We start from the raw sequence: 25,698 nt of genomic DNA, 5'->3' as shown, positions 1-25,698 counted from the left end.
CCCCTCTTATCCTCATAGACTGTAAGCTCTTGTGTCACTCCTTCATCCTCATAGACTGTAAGCTCCTGTGTCACCCCCTCATCCTCATAGACTGTAAGCTCTTGTGTCACCTCATCATCCTCATAGACTGTAAGCTCTTGTGTCACCCTCATCCTCATAGACTGTAAGCTCTTGTGTCACCCCCTCATCCTCATAGACTGTAAGCTCTTGTGTCACCCCCTCATCCTCATAGACTGTAAGCTCTTGTGTCCCTATTCATCCTCATAGACTGTAAGCTCTTGTGTCACCCCCTCATCCTCATAGACTGTAAGCTCTTGTGTCACCCCCTCATCCTCATAGACTGTAAGCTCTTGTGTCACCCTCATCCTCATAGTCTGTAAGCTCTTGTGTCCCCCCTCATCCTCATAGACTGTAAGCTCTTGTGTCACCCCCTCATCCTCATAGACTGTAAGCTCTTGTGTCACCCCCTCATCCTCATAGACTGTAAGCTCTTGTGTCCCCCCCATCCTCATAGACTGTAAGCTCTTGTGTCCCTATTCATCCTCATAGACTGTAAGCTCTTGTGTCACCCCCTCATCCTCATAGACTGTAAGCTCTTGTGTCACCCCCTCATCCTCATAGACTGTAAGCTCTTGTGTCACCATCATTCTCATAGACTGTAAGCTCTTGTGTCACCCCCTCATCCTCATAGACTGTAAGCTCTTGTGTCACCCCCTCATCCTCATAGACTGTAAGCTCTTGTGTCACCCCCTCATCCTCAGACTGTAAGCTCTTGTGTCACCTCCTCATCCTCATAGACTGTAAGCTCTTGTGTCCCCCCTCATCCTCATAGACTGTAAGCTCTTGTGCCCCCCCTCATCCTCATAGACTATAAGTTCTTGTTTCTCCCCCTCATCCTCATAGACTGTAAGCTCTTGTGTCATCCCTCATCCTCATAGACCGTAAGCTCTTGTGTCCCCCCCTCATCCTCATAGACTGTAAGCTCTTGTGTCACCTCCTCATCCTCATAGACTGTAAGCTCTTGTGCCCCCCCTCATCCTCATAGACTGTAAGCTCGTGTCCTTCCCTCATCCTCATAGACTGTAAGCTCTTGTGTCCCCCCTCATCCTCATAGACTGTAAGTTCTTGTGTCCCCCCCCTCTTCCTCATAGACTAAGCTATTGTGTTACCCCCTCATCCTCATAGACTGTAAGCTCTTGTGTCCCCCTCATCCTCATAGACTGTAAGCTCTTGTGTCACCCCCTCATCCTCATAGACTGTAAGCTCTTGTGTCACCCCTCATCCTCATAGACTGTAAGCTCTTGTGTCACCCCCTCATCCTCATAGACTGTAAGCTCTTGTGTCACCCCTCATCCTCATAGACTGTAAGCTCTTGTGTCCCCCTCATCCTCATAGACTGTAAGCTCTTGTGTCACCCCCTCATCCTCATAGACTGTAAGCTCTTGTGTCACCCCCTCATCCTCATAGACTGTAAGCTCTGGTGTCCACCCCCTCATCCTCATAGACTGTAAGCTCTTGTGTCCTCTCCTCATCCTCATAGACTGTAAGCTCTTGTGTCCCCCCCATCCTCATAGACTGTAAGCTCTTGTGTCACCCCTCACCCTCATAGACTGTAAGCTCTTGTGTCTACCCTCATAGACTGTAAGCTCTTGTGTCACCTCCTCACCCTCATAGACTGTAAGCTCTTGTGTCACCCCCTCATCCTCATAGACTGTAAGCTCTTGTGTCACCCCTCATCCTCATAGACTGTAAGCTCTTGTGTCCCCCTCATCCTCATAGACTGTAAGCTCTTGTGTCACCCCCCTCATCCTCATAGACTGTAAGCTCTTGTATCACCCCTTCATCCTCATAGACTGTAAGCTCTTGTGTCCCCCTCATCCTCATAGACTGTAAGCTCTTGTGTCACCCCCCTCATCCTCATAGATTGTAAGCTCTTGTATCACCCCTTCATCCTCATAGACTATAAGCTCTTGTGTCCCTATTCATCCTCATAGACTGTAAGCTCTTGTGTCCCTATTCATCCTCATAGACTGTAAGCTCTTGTGTCCCCCCTCATCCTCATAGACTGTAAGCTCTTGTGTCCCCCTCATCCTCATAGACTGTAAGCTCTTGTGTCCCCTCTTATCCTCATAGACTGTAAGCTCTTGTGTCACTCCTTCATCCTCATAGACTGTAAGCTCCTGTGTCACCCCCTCATCCTCATAGACTGTAAGCTCTTGTGTCACCTCATCATCCTCATAGACTGTAAGCTCTTGTGTCACCCTCATCCTCATAGACTGTAAGCTCTTGTGTCACCCCCTCATCCTCATAGACTGTAAGCTCTTGTGTCACCCCCTCATCCTCATAGACTGTAAGCTCTTGTGTCCCTATTCATCCTCATAGACTGTAAGCTCTTGTGTCACCCCCTCATCCTCATAGACTGTAAGCTCTTGTGTCACCCCCTCATCCTCATAGACTGTAAGCTCTTGTGTCACCCTCATCCTCATAGTCTGTAAGCTCTTGTGTCCCCCCTCATCCTCATAGACTGTAAGCTCTTGTGTCACCCCCTCATCCTCATAGACTGTAAGCTCTTGTGTCACCCCCTCATCCTCATAGACTGTAAGCTCTTGTGTCCCCCCCATCCTCATAGACTGTAAGCTCTTGTGTCCCTATTCATCCTCATAGACTGTAAGCTCTTGTGTCACCCCCTCATCCTCATAGACTGTAAGCTCTTGTGTCACCCCCTCATCCTCATAGACTGTAAGCTCTTGTGTCACCATCATTCTCATAGACTGTAAGCTCTTGTGTCACCCCCTCATCCTCATAGACTGTAAGCTCTTGTGTCACCCCCTCATCCTCATAGACTGTAAGCTCTTGTGTCACCCCCTCATCCTCAGACTGTAAGCTCTTGTGTCACCTCCTCATCCTCATAGACTGTAAGCTCTTGTGTCCCCCCTCATCCTCATAGACTGTAAGCTCTTGTGCCCCCCCTCATCCTCATAGACTATAAGTTCTTGTTTCTCCCCCTCATCCTCATAGACTGTAAGCTCTTGTGTCATCCCTCATCCTCATAGACCGTAAGCTCTTGTGTCCCCCCCTCATCCTCATAGACTGTAAGCTCTTGTGTCACCTCCTCATCCTCATAGACTGTAAGCTCTTGTGCCCCCCCTCATCCTCATAGACTGTAAGCTCGTGTCCTTCCCTCATCCTCATAGACTGTAAGCTCTTGTGTCCCCCCTCATCCTCATAGACTGTAAGTTCTTGTGTCCCCCCCCTCATCCTCATAGACTAAGCTATTGTGTTACCCCCTCATCCTCATAGACTGTAAGCTCTTGTGTCCCCCTCATCCTCATAGACTGTAAGCTCTTGTGTCCCCCTCATCCTCATAGACTGTAAGCTCTTGTGTCACACCCTCATCCTCATAGACTGTAAGCTCTTGTGTCACCTCCTCACCCTCATAGACTGTAAGCTCTTGTGTCACCCCCTCATCCTCATAGACTGTAAGCTCTTGTGTCACCCCTCATCCTCATAGACTGTAAGCTCTTGTGTCCCCCTCATCCTCATAGACTGTAAGCTCTTGTGTCACCCCCTCATCCTCATAGACTGTAAGCTCTTGTGTCACCCCCCTCATCCTCATAGACTGTAAGCTCTTGTGTCACCCCTCATCCTCATAGACTGTAAGCTCTTGTGTCACCCCCTCATCCTCATAGACTGTAAGCTCTTGTGTCACTTCCTCATCCTCATAGACTGTAAGCTCTTGTGTCACCCCCTCATCCTCATAGACTGTAAGCTCTTGTGTCACCTCCTCATCCTCATAGACTGTAAGCTCTTGTGTCACCCCTCATCCTCATAGACTGTAAGCTCTTGTGTCACCCCCTCATCCTCATAGACTGTAAGTTCTTGTGTCACCCCTCATCCTCATAGACCGTAAGCTCTTGTGTCCCCCCCTCATCCTCATAGACTGTAAGCTCTTGTGTCACCTCCTCATCCTCATAGACTGTAAGCTCTTGTGTCCCCCTCATCCTCATAGACTGTAAGCTCTTGTGTCACCCCTCATCCTCATAGACTGTAAGCTCTTGTGTCCCCCTCATCCTCATAGACTGTAAGCTCTTGTGTCACCCCCTCATCCTTATAGACTGTAAGCTCTTGTGTCACCCCCCTCATCCTCATAGACTGTAAGCTCTTGTGTCACCCCTCATCCTCATAGACTGTAAGCTCTTGTGTCACCCCCTCATCCTCATAGACTGTAAGCTCTTGTGTCACTTCCTCATCCTCATAGACTGTAAGCTCTTGTGTCACCCCCTCATCCTCATAGACTGTAAGCTCTTGTGTCACCTCCTCATCCTCATAGACTGTAAGCTCTTGTGTCACCCCTCATCCTCATAGACTGTAAGCTCTTGTGTCACCCCCTCATCCTCATAGACTGTAAGCTCTTGTGTCACCCCTCATCCTCATAGACCGTAAGCTCTTGTGTCCCCCCCTCATCCTCATAGACTGTAAGCTCTTGTGTCACCTCCTCATCCTCATAGACTGTAAGCTCTTGTGCCCCCCCTCATCCTCATAGACTGTAAGCTTGTGTCCTTCCCTCATCCTCATAGACTGTAAGCTCTTGTGTCCCCCCTCATCCTCATAGACTGTAAGCTCTTGTGTCCCCCCCTCATCCTCATAGACTAAGCTCTTGTGTTACCCCCTCATCCTCATAGACTGTAAGCTCTTGTGTCCCCCTCATCCTCATAGACTGTAAGCTCTTGTGTCCCCCCCATCCTCATAGACTGTAAGCTCTTGTGTCTACCCTCATAGACTGTAAGCTCTTGTGTCACCTCCTCACCCTCATAGACTGTAAGCTCTTGTGTCACCCCCTCATCTTTATAGACTGTAAGCTCTTGTGTCACCCCTCATCCTCATAGACTGTAAGCTCTTGTGTCCCCCTCATCCTCATAGACTGTAAGCTCTTGTGTCACCCCCTCATCCTCATAGACTGTAAGCTCTTGTGTCACCCCCCTCATCCTCATAGACTGTAAGCTCTTGTGTCACCCCCTCATCCTCATAGACTGTAAGCTCTTGTGTCACCCCCTCATCCTCATAGACTGTAAGCTCTTGTGCCACCCCCTCATCCTCATAGACTGTAAGCTCTTGTGTCACCTCCTCATCCTCATAGACTGTAAGCTCTTGTGTCACCCCTCATCCTCATAGACTGTAAGCTCTTGTGTCACCCCCTCATCCTCATAGACTGTAAGCTCTTGTGTCACCCCTCATCCTCATAGACTGTAAGCTCTTGTGTCACCCCCTCATCCTCATAGACTGTAAGCTCTTGTGTCACCCCTCATCCTCATAGACTGTAAGCTCTTGTGTCCCCCTCATCCTCATAGACTGTAAGCTCTTGTGTCACCCCCTCATCCTCATAGACTGTAAGCTCTTGTGTCACCCCCTCATCCTCATAGACTGTAAGCTCTGGTGTCCACCCCCTCATCCTCATAGACTGTAAGCTCTTGTGTCCTCTCCTCATCCTCATAGACTGTAAGCTCTTGTGTCACTTCCTCATCCTCATAGACTGTAAGCTCTTGTGTCACCCCCTCATCCTCATAGACTGTAAGCTCTTGTGTCACCTCCTCATCCTCATAGACTGTAAGCTCTTGTGTCACCCCTCATCCTCATAGACTGTAAGCTCTTGTGTCACCCCCTCATCCTCATAGACTGTAAGCTCTTGTGTCACCCCTCATCCTCATAGACTGTAAGCTCTTGTGTCACCCCTCATCCTCATAGACTGTAAGCTCTTGTGTCACCTCCTCATCCTCATAGACTGTAAGCTCTTGTGTCACCCCTCATCCTCATAGACTGTAAGCTCTTGTGTCACCCCTCATCCTCATAGATTGTAAGCTCTTGTGTCACCCCCTCATACCCATAGACTGTAAGCTCTTGTGTCACCCCTCATCCTCATAGACTGTAAGCTCTTGTGTCCCCCCCTTATAGACTGTAAGCTCTTGTGTCCCCCCCCCCTCATAGACTGTAAGCTCTTGTGTCACCCCTCATCCTCATAGACTGTAAGCTCTTGTGTCCCCCCTCATCCTCATAGACTGTAAGCTCTTGTGTCCCCCTCATCCTCATAGACTGTAGGCTCTTGTGTCACCCCCTCATCCTCATAGACTGTAAGCTCTGGTGTCCACCCCCTCATCATCATAGACTGTAAGCTCTTGTGTCCTCTCCTCATCCTCATAGACTGTAAGCTCTTGTGTCACCCCCACATCCTCATAGACTGTAAGCTCTTGTGTCCTCTCCTCATCCTCATAGACTGTAAGCTCTTGTGTCACCCCCTCATCCTCATAGACTGTAAGCTCTTGTGTCACCTCCTCATCCTCATAGACTGTAAGCTCTTGTGTCACTTCCTCATCCTCATAGACTGTAAGCTCTTGTGTCACCCCCTCATCCTCATAGACTGTAAGCTCTTGTGTCACCTCCTCATCCTCATAGACTGTAAGCTCTTGTGTCACCCCTCATCCTCATAGACTGTAAGCTCTTGTGTCACCCCCTCATCCTCATAGACTGTAATCTCTTGTGTCACCCCTCATCCTCATAGACTGTAAGCTCTTGTGTCACCCCTCATCCTCATAGACTGTAAGCTCTTGTCCCCCCCCCTCATCCTCATAGACTGTAAGCTCTTGTGTCACCCCCTCATCCTCATAGACTGTAAGCTCTTGTGTCACCCCCTCATCCTCATAGACTGTAAGCTCCTGTGTCACCCCCTCATCCTCATAGACTGTAAGCTCTTGTGTCACCCCCTCATCCTCATAGACTGTAAGCTCTTGTGTCACCTCCTCATCCTCATAGACTGTAAGCTCTTGTGTCACCCCTCATCCTCATAGACTGTAAGCTCTTGTGTCACCCCCTCATCCTCATAGACTGTAATCTCTTGTGTCACCCCTCATCCTCATAGACTGTAAGCTCTTGTGTCACCCCCTCATCCTCATAGACTGTAAGCTCTTGTGTCACCCCTCATCCTCATAGATTGTAAGCTCTTGTGTCACCCCCTCATACCCATAGACTGTAAGCTCTTGTGTCACCCCTCATCCTCATAGACTGTAAGCTCTTGTGTCCCCCACCCCCCCTCATAGACTGTAAGCTCTTGTGTCACCCCCTCATCCTCATAGACTGTAAGCTCTTGTGTCCCCCCCCCTCATCCTCATAGACTATAAGCTCTTGTGTCACCCCCTCATCCTCATAGACTGTAAGCTCTTGTGTCACCCCTCATCCTCATAGACTGTAAGCTCTTGTGTCACCCCCTTATCCTCATAGACTGTAAGCTCTTGTGTCACCTCCTCATCCTCATAGACTGTAAGCTCTTGTGTCACCCCCTCATCCTCATAGACTGTAAGCTCTTGTGTCACCCCCTCATCCTCATAGACTGTAAGCTCTTGTGTCACCTCCTCATCCTCATAGACTGTAAGCTCTTGTGTCACCCCCTCATCCTCATAGACTGTAAGCTCTTGTGTCACCCCTCATCCTCATAGACTGTAAGCTCTTGTGTCACCCCCTCATCCTCATAGACTGTAAGCTCTTGTGTCACCCCCTCATCCTCATAGACTGTAAGCTCTTGTGTCACCCCCTCATCCTCATAGACTGTAAGCTCTTGTGTCCCCCCTCATCCTCATAGACTGTAAGCTCTTGTGTCACCTCCTCATCCTCATAGACTGTAAGCTCTTGTGTCACCCCCCTCATCCTCATAGACTGTAAGCTCTTGTGTCACCCCCTCATCCTCATAGACTGTAAGCTCTTGTGTCACCCCCTCATCCTCATAGACTGTAAGCTCTTGTGTCCCCCATCATCCTCATAGACTGTAAGCTCTTGTGTCACCCTCATCCTCATAGACTGTAAGCTCTTGTGTCACCCCCTCATCCTCCTAGACTGTAAGCTCTTGTGTCCCCCCCCCCCTCTTAGACTGTAAGCTCTTGTGATCAGGGCCCACACTCCTATTGCTCCGTACGACTGCCTGTACTGTGTATTGTCTCATTATATTTGTCCCTGATGATTTGTAAAGCTACGGAATATAACGGTGATGTATCGTTAAAGATGATTATTATTTACAACAGCAGAACGGGATGGGATATCTGAGATTTGGAATGTCTGGAACGTCACTTTGTAGTACTAGAATTTGTAGGCTGTAATAGAGGTGACGCGTCTGTAGCTGGAGAAGAGCCCGGCTCTGGGGGAATCTCCATTTGTTTCCTATGGGTGGAATGGATGGAATCATCAGTTACTTGCTCTACAGACAAACACTTTATGTTTTTGGGGTCTCATCTGTAACGTCTCCAATGGAATGATCACACAGGAACACAAAAATGACAGCAAACCACATTTTCTTTTGATGTATTTTAATTGTTTTAGAATCCGACTTGATGACTTACAACAGAAATACTACAACTCTCACCATACAACATTGGGGGATATCAGGATATTAACCTCCTTTCACCATGACTTTTCCTCCACACCACAAAGCGGCAGAGCTGAAAGTCGCCCTATAACGGGCAAAACTATAAAGTAACAAAAAAAAAAAAAAAAAATCTGTCCACAAAAACGTCTGCAGGGCAATGGGTCCCAACTAAGTAACGTTGGCAGACCTGGGTCATCGTGTAGATGTTCCAAGGCCGTGGACTTCACCAGCTTTAACTTGTTCAGGGGCCCCATCATTCTCATGGAATATAGCATGAAGGGGCTCAGTGAAGGAGGCGGTGAAGGTGTACAAGTGCCTGATGGGGTCACACAGCTCATAGAAGGACAGACGCCCGGCCTCATAGTCTAAAAACAATCCAACTGCTGGACAGCAGCTGAAGACTCTACCCCTTTCTTCTTGATACTGGGATAGGACACTCCGATCTCCCTAGTTTACTGCACTTCACCTCCCAGTAATGTCTTCCTGAGGAGAAGCCACATGTGCTTAGCATTTTGCTCTCTCATATAGTTTTCCTGAATCTGTCGCCGTCATCCGATTTTCTAATAATTTTAAGGATTTATCCACAGTGTCCACATCCAGCAAAAGGTTTGGCACCTGGAACCTGAGCTGCGCTGTTACCTTGGTGATATCCTTCATAAATCGGTATAAGGTCAATGAGATCAGAACCTCATCAACATCATCAGGGATCTCATTCGGATCTCCAGCAACCACTTCCACATCATATTCAGATTCCTGATTATCACTTGACTCATCTTGATTCTCTTCAAGGCTGATCTTTCCACCATTATCTTCATCACCACATCCCGTAATGTCACTTTCTTGTAGGAGTCGTATTGGGTCGGTGACACGACACATCTCCTCTATGTCACGCATCTTCCTGCACAGCTCGTCCTCCTGTATTTCCAGCTTCTTGATCTGATCAGATATCTGGGACACAATCTCCTCCTCCTGCCTGGAGATCTCGCTCAACACTTTCTTTTCTGCCATTTCCACTGAATCCTTAATATCCATGAAGATCTTACTGACGTTCTTCCTCTCATTGGAGGCTTTCTCCTGGATCTTCCCCTTATGATCAAGAAGGTTCTGGACTCTTGTCGGAATTTCTTCTTTTTGTGGGTTTAGTCTTTTTAGATATTCCTTCAGTTTCTTCTTCTTGGATGAAGTTCTACCTTCTGTCCCCAATGCTCACCAAACCAGATAGCAGGACATATAGAGACAAGATGCTTCCCGAGGACAATAATATTCCAGAACCTTTTTATGTAGGGAACATTTTTTATTTCCAAAAGTGCTGACAGGTTCAGTAACAATATGATCCATGGTCTTGTTGTGGGCTGTTAGGTGGTCATCACAGAGAGAGATCTCACACGGCAGACAGGACCTCACAGCCGGTACCTGAGACTTTATACAGTACGTACAGAAGACTCTGGTCTCCTCCATATACACTTCATTATCCAAACTTCTTCTCTTGTCCAGAGGTGGACGCTCTGGAAACTGTAGTTTACAATCAGGACAGGAATATCCTCCAGCCGCCTCCTGTGCATCCAGCGCACTCACAATACACGAGCGGCAGAAGTTGTGACCACATCTCAGGGTTACGGGATCTGTATAGAGGCTCAGGCAGATGTTGCATTTCTGCTCATCCTTCAGCTCAGCAGACGACATCCTGCAATGTATAAAAGTAGAAGAAGTGTTAGTCCCAGGACTGAACGATATACACCATGGGGACATGTGTGGCTGCGCTTTCCATTCACTCAACGGAATTACATATACAGTAAGTGCAGGTCTCACACACTGCATTGTCCAAGGTCTGTCAATGAGAACGAGATCTTGTGTGATTTCTGTACTTTGTCACTTGGGATTATGACTGACATAAATTTTGTTCTGGACTTAACCCGCACGCATTAGGGCTACAAGTTCCAGCTCGTGTGTCGGTCACCATTTTTTACCCCTGCCTCTCTCTCTGTCACTGCAGGTAACACTACCTCTTCAGTCCTCGGAGATTGCTTTCTGCATTCAAAGGATCGCTCTCCAACCTGTGTGTGCAAGATCCAAATTTATTAAAATGCATCCGGCACCAGAGGGAACCAACGCAAGTTTTTTTCCACATAGTCAGGAGATGTATGAAGGAAGCATTGTTCTCATCACATCATTGCTCTCAGCTACCTCTGTACAACTGAGGAGAAGCGTCTGGCTTGGGTAATCTAGGAAGCAGGTACAAAACCCAGGGCAAGGACAGAGGTCGGAGAACAAAGGAGTCACACGACTGCCTGCATATTCTTTCCCCAAAAACCCAGATAGGCCCACCCAAATGTCCCCTTTAACTCAGCCAGAAAAGACCACAGACACGTTTTAACCTTAAACTTTGTGGTATAACGACTAGAGAGTCGGCCACAGCTTTATTTAACTTATAACAAGTAACTCCTACTCGTAGAGTAGCATTGTAAAATATAACAAATAAACCCGGGCACCTGTGAGCCCGCCTTATAGAGGGCATGTAGGTCACATACCCGATATAAAAACCGCCAGCTGTGACATTGGATATAATTACAAATAGGGGAGGGAGGGAAGATTCGTAGGAAAGAGGGTGAGCTCAGGCTTGCAGCCTGTATTATCACTTTTGCCCACCACTAGATACCACCCACACCTGTAGCCCACCCCCAGTCACGTAGCCCATGTACCCGGGGTATAAACAAACTTTTCTTAAAGGGGCCATGCTGCACCTGCTACAAACCTTGCAAAATTTTCACGGCTGAACCTGCAGGCAGTCATTAGCCGCACGGCTAAGCGCCTGCGGGCTATCAAACATAACCAGGAGTTGGTAAGAAAACTGTGGTTGTAATGGCAGAAGGTCTTCTGTACAGCAGACATATTTTTCTTCCTGTGCAGCCTCGTTCCTTAAATTAGTATTTTTGCAAAAGTGTAAGAGCCTCAGAACCTGCAGAGTTATCACTTTTCTTTCTGATATCCCTTGGAGTGTGAAGGCATCGGATAAGATGGAAGCGAATTCTGATTGGAGGAAATTGATTTCCTACGTGATGTAAATGACAAGGATGATGATACTGGAGACCTCGGAGCAGAGGATAATACTGGAGACCTCGGAGCAGAGGATGATAATACTGGAGACCTCGGAGCAGACAAAAACAAAAAATAAATCCTCTCCTTTCCTGGCTCCTCTTCTGCTCCCTGCAGCTTCTTCTCACCTCCATGTTCCACTCTGTCCGATGTCCATCTTGTATGTAGCAGCACCAGCTGCAGGAAAGGACCCGTGAGAAGTACAGTACAGCTGAAAAGTACTTACCACTCCTACTCATGAGTGGTGAGGACTTTTCAGCTGCATTCACCGCTACCCAGCCTCCTGCACCAATGAAAGCTTCAGTTATAGTAGTGCTCATTGGACAGTTAGCAGGTTGTAGCATGTAGCCTGTCGGCCGTAAGTTGTGCATCCCTTTTCTAGGCTTTTAGTTGAGGTGAATGTGGCTGCACTTTATGTACATGCTCAGTAGTGAAGCTCCTCCACTACAGATCAGAGGGATGAGGCACTGGGAAGGAATGGCCGCATTTATCTCAGCACCGCTAGAGGGACCTGGAAAACAGGACTGTGAAGTCGGGACCATTTTGGCAGAGCAAGAGTGGGAGTTGGTATCTTAGAAGATGGTAGATTGGAGATGGGAGACTTTGCTTAAAGGACATCTAGCATCAGATCCTGATAGTAGATGCGTACTGATCACCTCACTAATTACCTATAGTAGGTAGGTAGGTTGGGGGGAACAGAAATAGTGATGAAAATGTGTTTTTCAAACAACATTCTAAAAGTTTAAAGGGGTTGTCCAAGAACGCAAAAAAAACCCCCAATGGTGGCTTGGAGGAGGCTGCTTAAATAAATAAACATTGACTTTCCTCCATGGTCCCTCCTGCCCGTGTCCATGTTTGTTTAGTGCATGCATTCAGCTTCCAGCCGGTTGAGGAGGCCAGCCACACCCAATTAGAGGAGATTGTATTTGTGGAAAATTCTAAAACCAACAGTTTTCAAACGCGAGATGAGAATCTTGAACGTCCAAATGTTTTATGATTAGCAGCTCAAACTAAAAGGGTGTTCTGGGGAATTGTCTTAATGGTGACCTGCCAGTATATTATCAGGGGACTCTGACACCTGGACCAGGCACCGATGAACCAGTATTATTAGTAATTCATTAATAAATGAAGGGTCATATCACAGAAAGCTCCACCATGATCCATGAACAAGAGACCGTCCTCCACATCTAGAGGGAAGAAGGTTCCTACAGAGAAGGAGGTTCTTTGCTGTAAGAGCAGAGAGATCATGGAGCGTCTTCTAGAAGAAGTGGTCATGGTGAACGCTCTAGGAGTCCTGAGGGGTCCCGATTCTCAGATTGTACAAGTTATAGTTAATAGATTTCTGGATCCAGGAATGTATTCTGTTCCTCAGATTAAGTGTCAAGAAGGAATATTTCTCTGTATTCCACAATAATACGTAGACTGTCCTCTTCTGTGGAGGCCGATGTAGGCAATGGCATCTCCGATATCGATGTATACAGCGACCGTGTTGCGGGTTTACACATCATACACACGGACAGTCGAGGGGAAGGATTTAGGATATGTGCTGGACGAAGGACATAAATGGAAACGTCACGCAGGAACAAACTAACATTTGTTTGTTGTATTTTTAATGTTAAAAACCAACTTGATAACTTAACAGAAATACCGCAACTTTCATTTGAGGATATCGGGAAATTTCTCAGCACCTCGAAGTGGCAGACATCAATGTCGCACTATAACTCTGGCAAAACTAAAACCAAAAAAATAATGCAACCTGATCACCAAAACTTCTACAGGTCAATGGTCACAACTATATAATCACAGCGTAGATATTCTAAAGCTTTAACTTGTTATAGTGACAGAGGCTCCATTCCCCACATAGAAGATGGCATGTAGGGGCTCGGTGAAGGTGGTGGTGAAGGTGTGTAAGTCTGATAGGGTCACACAGCTCATAGAAGGACAGACGCCCGGCCTCATAGTCTACGAGGACTCCAAACGCTGAAGATGTTGAGCGTGGGCGTAGTGATTTTTCTTCAGCATTGTGTATCACAAAATACAACCCATCTTCAAAGCACAGGCACCAGGATTTTTTATTTTCTCCAATTCACCCTTATTCTTGATACTGGGATAGGACACTCCTATGTCCGATCTCCCTATCTGATTACACTCCACCTCCCTGTAATGTCTTCCTGAGGAGAAGCTACATCTGCTTAGCACCTGGGGATAATCCAGAAACCTCCGTAAAGATTTAGCTCTGTCATATAGCTTTCCTGTATCTATTGTCGTCTTCAGATCTTCTGATATCTTTAAGAATCTTTCAGCAGTGTCCACATCCAGCAAAAGGTTTGGCACCTGGAACCTGAGCTGCGCTGTTACCTTGTTGGTGATATCCTTCATAAATCGGTGTAAGGTCAATGAGATCAGAACCTCATCAACATCGTCAGGGATCTCATTCATATCTTCAGCAACCACTTCCACATCATATTCAGATTCCTGATTATCACTTAACTCACCTTGATCCTCTTCAGAACTGATCTTTCCACCATTATCTTCATCATCACATCCCGTAATGTCACTTTCTTGTAGGAGTCTTATTGGGTCGGTGACACGACACATCTCCTCTATGTCACGCATCTTCCTGCACAGCTCGTCCTCCTGTGTTTCCAGCTCCTTGGTCTGATCAGATATCTGGGACACAATCTCCTCCTCCTGCCTGGAGATCTCGCTCAGCGCTTTCTTTTCTGCCACTTCCAGTTGCTCCTTAATGCCCAAAAACATCTTCCTGACATTCTTCCTCTTATCGGAGGCTTTCTCCTGGAGCTTCCCCTTATGGTTGAGCAGATTCTGCACTTTTTTAACGAATTTCTTCTTTTTGTGGGTTCAGTTTCTCCAAATATTCCCTCAGTTTCCTATTTTTCTTCTCAGACGCCTCATCTAGAAGTTCCACCCGATGTCCATGATGTTCACCCACCAGACAACAGGACACACAGAGACAAACTGCATCCTGGGGGCAGTAATATTCCAGAACCTTCTTATGGAGGGAACATTTTTTGTTTCCAAAAGAACTGTCAGGTTCTGCTAATATTATGATCCACTGATTTGTTGTGGGCTGTCAGGTGGTCGTCACAGAGAGAGATCTCACACTGCAGACAGGACCTCACCGCCGGTACCTGAGACTTGGTGCAGTAAGTACAGAAGACTCTGGTCTCCTCCATATCCGCTGCATTATCCAACCTTCTTCTCTTGTCCAGAGGTGGACGCTCTGGAAACTGTAGTTTACAATCAGGACAGGAATATCCTCCATCCGCCTCCTGTGCATCCAGCTCATTTACAATACATGAGTGGCAGAAGTTGTGACCACATCTCAAAGTTATTGGATCTCTATAGAGCAGGGGTCCCCAAACTTTTTACATAGGGGGCCGTTCACGGTCCCTCTCAGACTGTTGGAGGGCCGGACTAAAGTTTAAAAATAAATAGCGGTACATGTGACCGCATCCGTAATACACTGGGACCCCCCTCAATTAATATACTGCACCCCCTTGTGAACTATTTTATATATTGGCCCAATGAATTAATTAATTGGGTCAATTAATTCTTAAATATACGGGGACCCCTCTCCATGAATTATTTTCTATGCTGCTCCCCCCATTAATTATTTCCTTTGCTGCTACCCTCGTTAATTATTTCCTATGCTGCTCCCCTCATTAATTATTTCCTATGCTGCCCCCCACCATTAATTATTTCCCATACTGCCCCTCCATCATTATTTCCTATGCTGCCCCTCCACCATTAATTATTTCCCATACTCCCCCCCCCACCAGTAATTATTTCCTATGCTGTACCTCCATCATTAATTTTTTTCCCATACTGCCCCTCCATCATTAATTATTGTCCATACTGCCCCTCCATCATTAATTATTGTCCATACTGCCCCTCCATCATTAATTATTGTCCATACTGCCCCTCCATCATTTATTGTCCATACTGCCCCTCCATCATTTATTGTCCATACTGCCCCTCCATCATTAATTATTGTCCATACTGCCCCTCCATCATTAATTATTGTCCATACTGCCCCTCCATCATTAATTATTGTCCATACTGCCCCTCCATCATTAATTATTGTCCATACTGCCCCTCCATCATTAATCTTTCTTCTTTCTTCGGGCTGCTGTCGGTCAGGAAGGGGTGCGCGGCCGCGTGATGACGTCATCACGCGGCCGCGCAGCCAGGTACAAGGAGCGATGTGCGCCGGGGTTGTCTTCCGGCCACATCGCTCCACCTGTAATAATAGTGCTCGAGCGGACACATCGGCCGCATCGAGCACTATTAAGGTACGGGCAGGAGCTTCCTGTCCGGACGGAGGCTCCTGCCCGACCTGCACTCCTCAGCAGGAGCTGCTGGCGCTACAAGCGGCGGGGGCCGGATGAAAACGGCCCGCGGGCCGTAGTTTGGGGACCACTGCTATAGAGGCTCAGGCAGATGGAGCACTTCTGCTCATTCTTCAGCTCAGCAGACGACATCCTGCAATGTATAAAAGTAGAACAAGTCTTAGTCCATGGACTGTACAATATAAAACATGGAAGTATGTGTGACTGCGGCTTCCATTCACTTGATTTTATCTTAGACAAGTGCAGGTTCCACGTGTATGAACACTGGAGATCAAAATTAGAGAACAATATATGATCACTAACCTCTGATGAACAACATTTGAGGTATGTTAACTTAAACCTTTATTTTGCACAAAAAAAAAAAGTTGATGATGATAATTAGAGACCAGCAATGGCTGTAGAGCAGAGATAGATTGTAAGTAAATGTTCTGCAGGTCCCAGCAGTCACCAATCAGTAGGGAGTGCACAGGACCTCAGCACCAGCCACAGGACATCCGTGGTCTCTCAGAAGGTTCTGCTGGGTTCTGCTCCGCTCTTCTTCCTTTCTCTTCCACAGTTCTGGGACTGTTGTGGGTTTCTTGGCTATAATTTTTGTCACCATGGATTTTGCAGAGGCTTTCTATTGGTTTTAGATTAGGACCCTGGGCTATTTCATTGTTTCAATGTTTTCTGTTTTCAGGAACTGAGGAACTGCTTTACCCGTTTTGCTGTGTGACAAAGGACATTGTCCTGCATGAAAATTGCTGCTGATTGAGTAATGAACGCAGGGAACCACATGTTACTGAAGAAGGTCCTGATACTTGCATTCACTCTGCCATGTAACTGTATGAGAGGACCAACTCCTGCTGCAGAAAACATTCCCCAGACCATGACACTTCCTCCACCACCTGTCACTGACTTCTTTACAAGCTTTAGGACTAATCTTACCCCAGTATTGCTTTCATCACTATAATGAAGTTTGGAGCTCTTCTTCTCTGTCCACACAACATGTTCCTCAGTAAAGCTGATTCTACCCTTTTTATTTTACTGCTAATGAGAGGTTTGGTCGCTGCAGAGTCGGCTTTCAGTCCAAATGCTCTTAAACATCGGGACACTGCATGAGGAGACAGATCCTTCCCCGGTTCAGTGCTAAAATGGCGGCAACTTCATCTGCAGCGATGAGGCGATTCCCCATGGAGATTCTCCACATTATCCTGTCCTCTCTTGCATTTGTCTTCTTGGGGGACTTGAATGAGTTTGTGATGATGTAAAGATGGAATATTCTAGAAATCACAGACTTGGAACAATTCTTGCTGTGGCTGATGGGTCAGCCCTTTGGCCGTCATCTGGACAATCTGCTGCACCAGGTACCAAATTCACACCAATAACTTGTGGGTATGTGAAAGTGTTCTCTAATTTTGATCAGTGTCTTTTACAATGATCTCATTTGACATTTTTATTCAGGGCTTTAGAATAGATAAAATTTATGAAATAAGCTTAAAGGACATGTACCAGGGTTTAGATTGTACTGATTTTAGACTGTCCTCACAGGCATTCTCGTTATCGTTAGGGGTTGCCGACAGTTTTTTCTTACTTTCAGGACTTCTGAATTCACAGGAAAAGAACTTTATAAAAATATGTAAATGAGGCTGAGGCGAGGCACTCAATATGCACCCCTCGTCCCGCCAGCTCTTTACAGACAGCAGTTGTCTGCAAATCTCCCACGTGTGTGAGCACCTTCCTTGCGCAGAGCCCACAAGGAATACACAGGATTTGCAGACATCTGGCTGACGTCACCGGCTGTCTGTAAAGAGCTGGGGGGATGAGGCGTGCATATTGAGTGGTGGTGGTGGTGGGGGCGTGCATAGTTTAGTGGACGGAGGAGCCATGAGACGCTCAGGTGACGTCAGCGTGGGTGACTTAGCCTCTTTTACATATTTTTATACATTTTGTTTCTTGTGAATTCAGGAGACCTGAAAGTAAGAAACAACAGTACAGGAAACCCCAAAAGGTAACAAGCCGGCTTGTGAGGACAGTCTACCATCAGTAATCTAATGGTGGATGTCCATTAAAATACTGATATTTTACTCATAAAATCACAGGACTACACAATGACATTGAGATTTAGGAAATTGTTGTTCTCTAATTTTGATTCATGGTTCACTTTCTCAAAGAGAGCAAGATCTTGTGTGGTTTTTGTACATTGTCACTATGGATTATGACTGACATACATTTGATTCTGGACTAAACCTGCAGCCTTTAGGAATACAAGTTCTAGGTTGTGTGTTGAACACCATTTTTTTTTTACCCCTGCCTGTGTCACTCCAGCTCCCTCGTCCTGTTTTCTACATAACTGGGAGATGTATAAAAACCGTTCTCGGAATGGCCATCTGGCAAACTCTCTACTAACGGTCTATGCGGACGAGGAGTGACGGGCTTCGGTGTTGTATAAAGTAGATACACAACCGATGGCGAGCCGTTCCGTCTGTGTGCCAGATCAAGTGTGCGCAATACTAATATGCCCTATAAAAAGGCCCCTTTTACACATTGGGGCAAATTTACTGACCTGGTCCTGTCGCGATCCCCGATTCGGACGTGAAGATGAAGTCCGGCGCAATTCACATAGCTCGTGCGCCCAAGTTCCTGCATCCCTTAGTAAATGAGCCCCATTGTATTCTACACCTGGGTGTAGCATATGTTTGGCTGGAGAAGGGAAGTGGAGTGGAGCACGGCCGCCTTCTGAAAACCATGGGGCAGATACACTCACCGGCCACTTTATTAGGTACACCTGTCCAACTGCTCGTTAACACTTAATTTCTAATCAGCCAATCACATGGCGGCAACTCAGTGCATTTAGGCATGTAGACATGGTCAAGACAATCTCCTGCAGTTCTCCCGAGCATCAGTATGGGGAAGAAAGGTGATTTGTGGCCTTTGAACGTGGCATGGTTGTTGGTGCCAGAAGGGCTGGTCTGAGTATTTCAGAAACTGCTGATCTACTGGGATTTTCACGCACAACCATCTCTAGGGTTTACAGAGAATGGTCCGAAAAAGAAAAAACATCCAGTGAGCGGCAGTTCTGTGGGCGGAAATGCCTTGTTGATGCCAGAGGTCAGAGGAGAATGGGCAGACTGGTTCGAGCTGATAGAAAGGCAACAGTGACTCAAATCGCCACCCGTTACAACCAAGGAAGGCAGAAGAGCATCTCTGAACGCACAGTACGTCGAACTTTGAGGCAGATGGGCTACAGCAGCAGAAGACCACACCGGGTGCCACTCCTTTCAGCTAAGAACAGGAAACTGAGGCTACAATTTGCACAAGCTCATAGAAATTGGACAGTGGAAGATTGGAAAAACATGTAAGCATGGATCCATCCTGCCTTGTATCAGCGGGTCAGGCTGGTGGTGGTGGTGTCATGGATCCATCCTGCCTTGTATCAGCGGCTCAGGCTGGTGCTGGTGTCATGGATCCATCCTGCCTTGTATCAGCGGGTCAGGCTGGTGCTGGTGGTGTCATGGATCCATCCTGCCTTGTATCAGCGGCTCAGGCTGGTGGTGGTGGTGTCATGGATCCATCCTGCCTTGTATCAGCGGCTCAGGCTGGTGGTGCTGGTGTCATGGATCCATCCTGCCTTGTATCAGCGGGTCAGGTTGGTGGTGGTGGTGTCATGGATCCATCCTGCCTTGTATCAGCGGCTCAGGCTGGTGCTGGTGGTGTCATGGATCCATCCTGCCTTGTATCAGCGGCTCAGGCTGGTGGTGGTGGTGTCATGGATCCATCCTGCCTTGTATCAGCGGGTCAGGCTGGTGGTGGTGGGGTCATGGATCCATCCTGCCTTGTATCAGCGGGTCAGGCTGGTGGTGGTGGTGTCATGGATCCATCCTGCCTTGTATCAGCGGGTCAGGCTGGTGGTGGTGGTGTCATGGATCCATCCTGCCTTGTATCAGCGGCTCAGGCTGGTGGTGGTGGTGTCATGGATCCATCCTGCCTTGTATCAGCGGGTCAGGCTGGTGGTGCTGGTGTCATGGATCCATCCTGCCTTGTATCAGCGGCTCAGGCTGGTGGTGGTGGTGTCATGGATCCATCCTGCCTTGTATCAGCGGGTCAGGCTGGTGGTGGTGGTGTCATGGATCCATCCTGCCTTGTATCAGCGGCTCAGGCTGGTGCTGGTGGTGTCATGGATCCATCCTGCCTTGTATCAGCGGCTCAGGCTGGTGGTGCTGGTGTCATGGATCCATCCTGCCTTGTATCAGCGGTTCAGGCTGGTGGTGCTGGTGTCATGGATCCATCCTGCCTTGTATCAGCGGCTCAGGCTGGTGGTGGTGGTGTCATGGATCCATCCTGCCTTGTATCAGCGGGTCAGGCTGGTGGTGTCATGGATCCATCCTGCCTTGTATCAGCGGGTTAGGCTGGTGGTGGTGGTGTCATGGATCCATCCTGCCTTGTATCAGCGGCTCAGGCTGGTGGTGGTGTCATGGATCCATCCTGCCTTGTATCAGCGGGTCAGGCTGGTGGTGGTGTCATGGATCCATCCTGCCTTGTATCAGCGGCTCAGGCTGGTGGTGGTGGTGTCATGGATCCATCCTGCCTTGTATCAGCGGGTCAGGCTGGTGGTGCTGGTGTCATGGATCCCTCCTGCCTTGTATCAGCGGCTCAGGCTGGTGGTGCTGGTGTCATGGATCCATCCTGCCTTGTATCAGCGGGTCAGGCTGGTGGTGGTGTCATGGATCCATCCTGCCTTGTATCAGCGGGTCAGGCTGGTGGTGGTGGTGTCATGGATCCATCCTGCCTTGTATCAGCGGCTCAGGCTGGTGGTGGTGGTGTCATGGATCCATCCTGCCTTGTATCAGCGGGTCAGGCTGGTGGTGGTGGTGTCATGGATCCATCCTGCCTTGTATCAGCGGGTCAGGCTGGTGGTGGTGGTGTCATGGATCCATCCTGCCTTGTATCAGCGGGTCAGGCTGGTGGTGGTGGTGTCATGGATCCATCCTGCCTTGTATCAGCGGGTCAGGCTGGTGGTGGTGGTGTCATGGATCCATCCTGCCTTGTATCAGGGGGTCAGGCTGGTGGTGGTGGTGTCATGGATCCATCCTGCCTTGTATCAGCGGCTCAGGCTGGTGGTGGTGGTGTCATGGATCCATCCTGCCTTGTATCAGCGGGTCAGGCTGGTGGTGGTGGTGTCATGGATCCATCCTGCCTTGTATCAGCGGCTCAGGCTGGTGGTAGTGGTGTCATGGATCCATCCTGCCTTGTATCAGCGGGTCAGGCTGGTGGTGGTGGTGTCATGGATCCATCCTGCCTTGTATCAGCGGGTCAGGCTGGTGGTGGTGGTGTCATGGATCCATCCTGCCTTGTATCAGCGGGTCAGGCTGGTGGTGCTGGTGTCATGGATCCATCCTGCCTTGTATCAGCGGGTCAGGCTGGTGGTGGTGGTGTCATGGATCCATCCTGCCTTGTATCAGCGGCTCAGGCTGGTGGTGGTGGTGTCATGGATCCATCCTGCCTTGTATCAGCGGGTCAGGCTGGTGGTGGTGGTGTCATGGATCCATCCTGCCTTGTATCAGCGGGTCAGGCTGGTGGTGGTGGTGTCATGGATCCATCCTGCCTTGTATCAGCGGGTCAGGCTGGTGCTGGTGGTGTCATGGTGTCTTTGGGCCCCTTGGTACAACGCCACAGCCTACCTGAGTATTGTTGCTGCCCATGTCCATCCCTTTATGAGCACAATGTACCCTGTAACATCTGATGGCTACTTTCAGTAGGATAATGCGCCATGTCATAAAGCTGGAATCATCTCAGACTGGTTTCTTGAACATGACAATGAGGTCACTGGACTCAAATGGCCTCCACAGTCACCAGATCTCAATCCAATAGAGCATCTTTAGGATGTGGTGGAACAGGAGATTCGCATCATGGATGTGCAGCCGACAAATCTGCGGCAACTGTGTGATGCCATCATGTCACTATGGAGCAAAATCTCTGAGGAGCTTCCAGCACCTTGTTGTATCTATGCCACGAAGAATTGAGGCAGTTCTGAAGGCAAAAGGGGGTCCAACCCGTTACTAGCATGGTGTACCTAATAAAGTGGCCGGTGAGTGTATATTGGGGGTTTGTGAGCCTGAAACCTGTTGTACAAGCCCAGAAATAGACAATTCCTGGTGCTCGGCGAGGAATTGCTCCCATTTCCCACCTCCACATCGTGAAGGCACGAAGGAGGACGCTCCCGGGGGCTATATGGGCCGGTATTTATATCCTGTATGATACTGTCTGCTGAGCTGTGTATCTAATCCTATCCTGTGTGATACTGTCTGCTGAGCTGGGTATCTAATCCCATATCCTGTCTGATACTGTCTGTAGAGCCGTGTATCTAATCCTATCCTGTCTGACACTGCCTGCTGAGCTGTGTATCTAATCCTATCCTGTGTGATACTGCCTGCTGAGCTGTGTATCTATTCCCATCCTGTATGATACTGTCTGCTGAGCTGTGTATCTAATCCTATCCTGTGTGATACTGTCTGCTGTGCAGTGTATCTAATCCTATCCTGTATGATACTGTCTGCTGAGCTGTGTATCTAATCCTATCCTGTGTGATACTGTCTGCTGAGCTGTGTATCTAATCCTATCCTGTGTGATACTGTCTGCTGAGCTGGGTATCTAATCCCATATCCTGTCTGATACTGTCTGTAGAGCCGTGTATCTAATCCTATCCTGTCTGACACTGCCTGCTGAGCTGTGTATCTAATCCTATCCTGTGTGATACTGCCTGCTGAGCTGTGTATCTATTCCCATCCTGTATGATACTGTCTGCTGAGCTGTGTATCTAATCCTATCCTGTGTGATACTGTCTGCTGTGCAGTGTATCTAATCCTATCCTGTATGATACTGTCTGCTGAGCTGTGTATCTAATCCTATCCTGTATGATACTGTCTGCTGAGCTGTGTATCTAATCCTATCCTGTGTGATACTGTCTGCTGAGCTGTGTATCTAATCCTATCCTGTGTGATACTGTCTGCTGTGCAGTGTATCTAATCCTATCCTGTGTGATACTGTCTGCTGAGCTGTGTATCTAATCCTATCCTGTGTGATACTGTCTGCTGTGCAGTGTATCTAATCCTATCCTGTGCGATACTGTCTGCTGTGCAGTGTATCTAATCCTATCCTGTATGATACTGTCTGCTGAGCTGTGTATCTAATCCTATCCTGTATGATACTGCCTGCTGAGCTGTGTATCTAATCCTATCCTGTGTGATACTGTCTGCTGAGCTGGGTATCTAATCCCCTATCCTGTGTGATACTGTCTGCTGAGCTGTGTATCTAATCCTATCCTGTGTGATACTGTCTGCTGAGCTGCGTATCTAATCCTATCCTGTGTGATACTGTCTGCTGTGCAGTGTATCTAATCCTATCCTGTGCGATACTGTCTGCTGTGCAGTGTATCTAATCCTATCCTGTATGATACTGTCTGCTGAGCTGTGTATCTAATCCTATCCTGTATGATACTGCCTGCTGAGCTGTGTATCTAATCCTATCCTGTGTGATACTGCCTGCTGAGCTGTGTATCTAATCCTCTCCTGTGTGATACTGTCTGCTGAGCTGGGTATCTAATCCCCTATCCTGTGTGATACTGTCTGCTGAGCTGTGTATCTAATCCTCTCCTGTGTGATACTGTCTGCTGAGCTGGGTATCTAATCCCCTATCCTGTGTGATACTGTCTGCTGAGCTGTGTATCTAATCCTCTCCTGTGTAGTACTGTCTGCTGAGCCGTGTATCTAATCCTATTCTGTGTGATCCTGTCTGCTGAGCTGTGTATCTAATCCTATCCTGTATGATACTGACTGCTGAGCTGTGTATCTAATCCCCTATCCTGTGTGATACTGTCTAATGAGCTGTGTATCTAATCCTATCCTGTGTGATACTGTCTGATGAGCTGTGTATCTAATCCTATCCTGTGTGATACTGCTGAGATGTGTATCTAATCCTCTCCTGTGTGATACTGACTGCTGAGCTGTGTATCTAATCCTATCCTGTGTGATACTGTCTGTAGAGCCGTGTATCTAATCCTATCCTGTCTGACACTGCCTGCTGAGCTGTGTATCTAATCCTATCCTGTGTGATACTGCCTGCTGAGCTGTGTATCTATTCCCATCCTGTATGATACTGTCTGCTGAGCTGTGTATCTAATCCTATCCTGTGTGATACTGTCTGCTGTGCAGTGTATCTAATCCTATCCTGTATGATACTGTCTGCTGAGCTGTGTATCTAATCCTATCCTGTGTGATACTGTCTGCTGAGCTGTGTATCTAATCCTATCCTGTGTGATACTGTCTGCTGAGCTGGGTATCTAATCCCATATCCTGTCTGATACTGTCTGTAGAGCCGTGTATCTAATCCTATCCTGTCTGACACTGCCTGCTGAGCTGTGTATCTAATCCTATCCTGTGTGATACTGCCTGCTGAGCTGTGTATCTATTCCCATCCTGTATGATACTGTCTGCTGAGCTGTGTATCTAATCCTATCCTGTGTGATACTGTCTGCTGTGCAGTGTATCTAATCCTATCCTGTATGATACTGTCTGCTGAGCTGTGTATCTAATCCTATCCTGTATGATACTGTCTGCTGAGCTGTGTATCTAATCCTATCCTGTGTGATACTGTCTGCTGAGCTGTGTATCTAATCCTATCCTGTGTGATACTGTCTGCTGTGCAGTGTATCTAATCCTATCCTGTGTGATACTGTCTGCTGAGCTGTGTATCTAATCCTATCCTGTGTGATACTGTCTGCTGTGCAGTGTATCTAATCCTATCCTGTGCGATACTGTCTGCTGTGCAGTGTATCTAATCCTATCCTGTATGATACTGTCTGCTGAGCTGTGTATCTAATCCTATCCTGTATGATACTGCCTGCTGAGCTGTGTATCTAATCCTATCCTGTGTGATACTGTCTGCTGAGCTGGGTATCTAATCCCCTATCCTGTGTGATACTGTCTGCTGAGCTGTGTATCTAATCCTATCCTGTGTGATACTGTCTGCTGAGCTGTGTATCTAATCCTATCCTGTGTGATACTGTCTGCTGTGCAGTGTATCTAATCCTATCCTGTGCGATACTGTCTGCTGTGCAGTGTATCTAATCCTATCCTGTATGATACTGTCTGCTGAGCTGTGTATCTAATCCTATCCTGTATGATACTGCCTGCTGAGCTGTGTATCTAATCCTATCCTGTGTGATACTGTCTGCTGAGCTGGGTATCTAATCCCCTATCCTGTGTGATACTGTCTGCTGAGCTGTGTATCTAATCCTCTCCTGTGTGATACTGTCTGCTGAGCTGGGTATCTAATCCCCTATCCTGTGTGATACTGTCTGCTGAGCTGTGTATCTAATCCTCTCCTGTGTAGTACTGTCTGCTGAGCCGTGTATCTAATCCTATTCTGTGTGATCCTGTCTGCTGAGCTGTGTATCTAATCCTATCCTGTATGATACTGACTGCTGAGCTGTGTATCTAATCCCCTATCCTGTGTGATACTGTCTAATGAGCTGTGTATCTAATCCTATCCTGTGTGATACTGTCTGATGAGCTGTGTATCTAATCCTATCCTGTGTGATACTGCTGAGATGTGTATCTAATCCTCTCCTGTGTGATACTGACTGCTGAGCTGTGTATCTAATCCTATCCTGTGTGATACTGTCTGCTGAGCTGTATCTAATCCTATCCTGTGTGATACTGTCTGCTGTGCTGTGTATCTAATCCTATCCTGTGTGATACTGACTACTGAGCTGTGTATCTCATCCTGTAGTAGCAGTGTATGTGACCTCTATCTATAGACAGGTAAGTAGTGAGGGGGTAATAACCTGTA

At 47.6% G+C, this 25,698-nt stretch overlaps 2 pseudogenes; both read right to left on the bottom strand.

The window, feature by feature from the left end:
• Positions 1–8,596: 8,596 nt before the first annotated feature.
• LOC140075734 (E3 ubiquitin-protein ligase TRIM39-like) lies at positions 8,597–10,087 on the bottom strand (annotated as a pseudogene).
• Positions 10,088–13,312: 3,225 nt separating this feature from the next.
• LOC140076000 (E3 ubiquitin-protein ligase TRIM39-like) lies at positions 13,313–16,002 on the bottom strand (annotated as a pseudogene).
• Between the last annotated feature and the right edge of the window lie 9,696 nt (positions 16,003–25,698).

This window comes from Engystomops pustulosus, chromosome 8 (assembly GCF_040894005.1).
Source record: "Engystomops pustulosus chromosome 8, aEngPut4.maternal, whole genome shotgun sequence".
In the NCBI taxonomy this organism is placed as follows: domain Eukaryota; kingdom Metazoa; phylum Chordata; class Amphibia; order Anura; family Leptodactylidae; genus Engystomops; species Engystomops pustulosus.
Note: the sequence above shows the minus strand (reverse complement) of the source record. Positions and strands in the feature narration are given on the sequence as shown.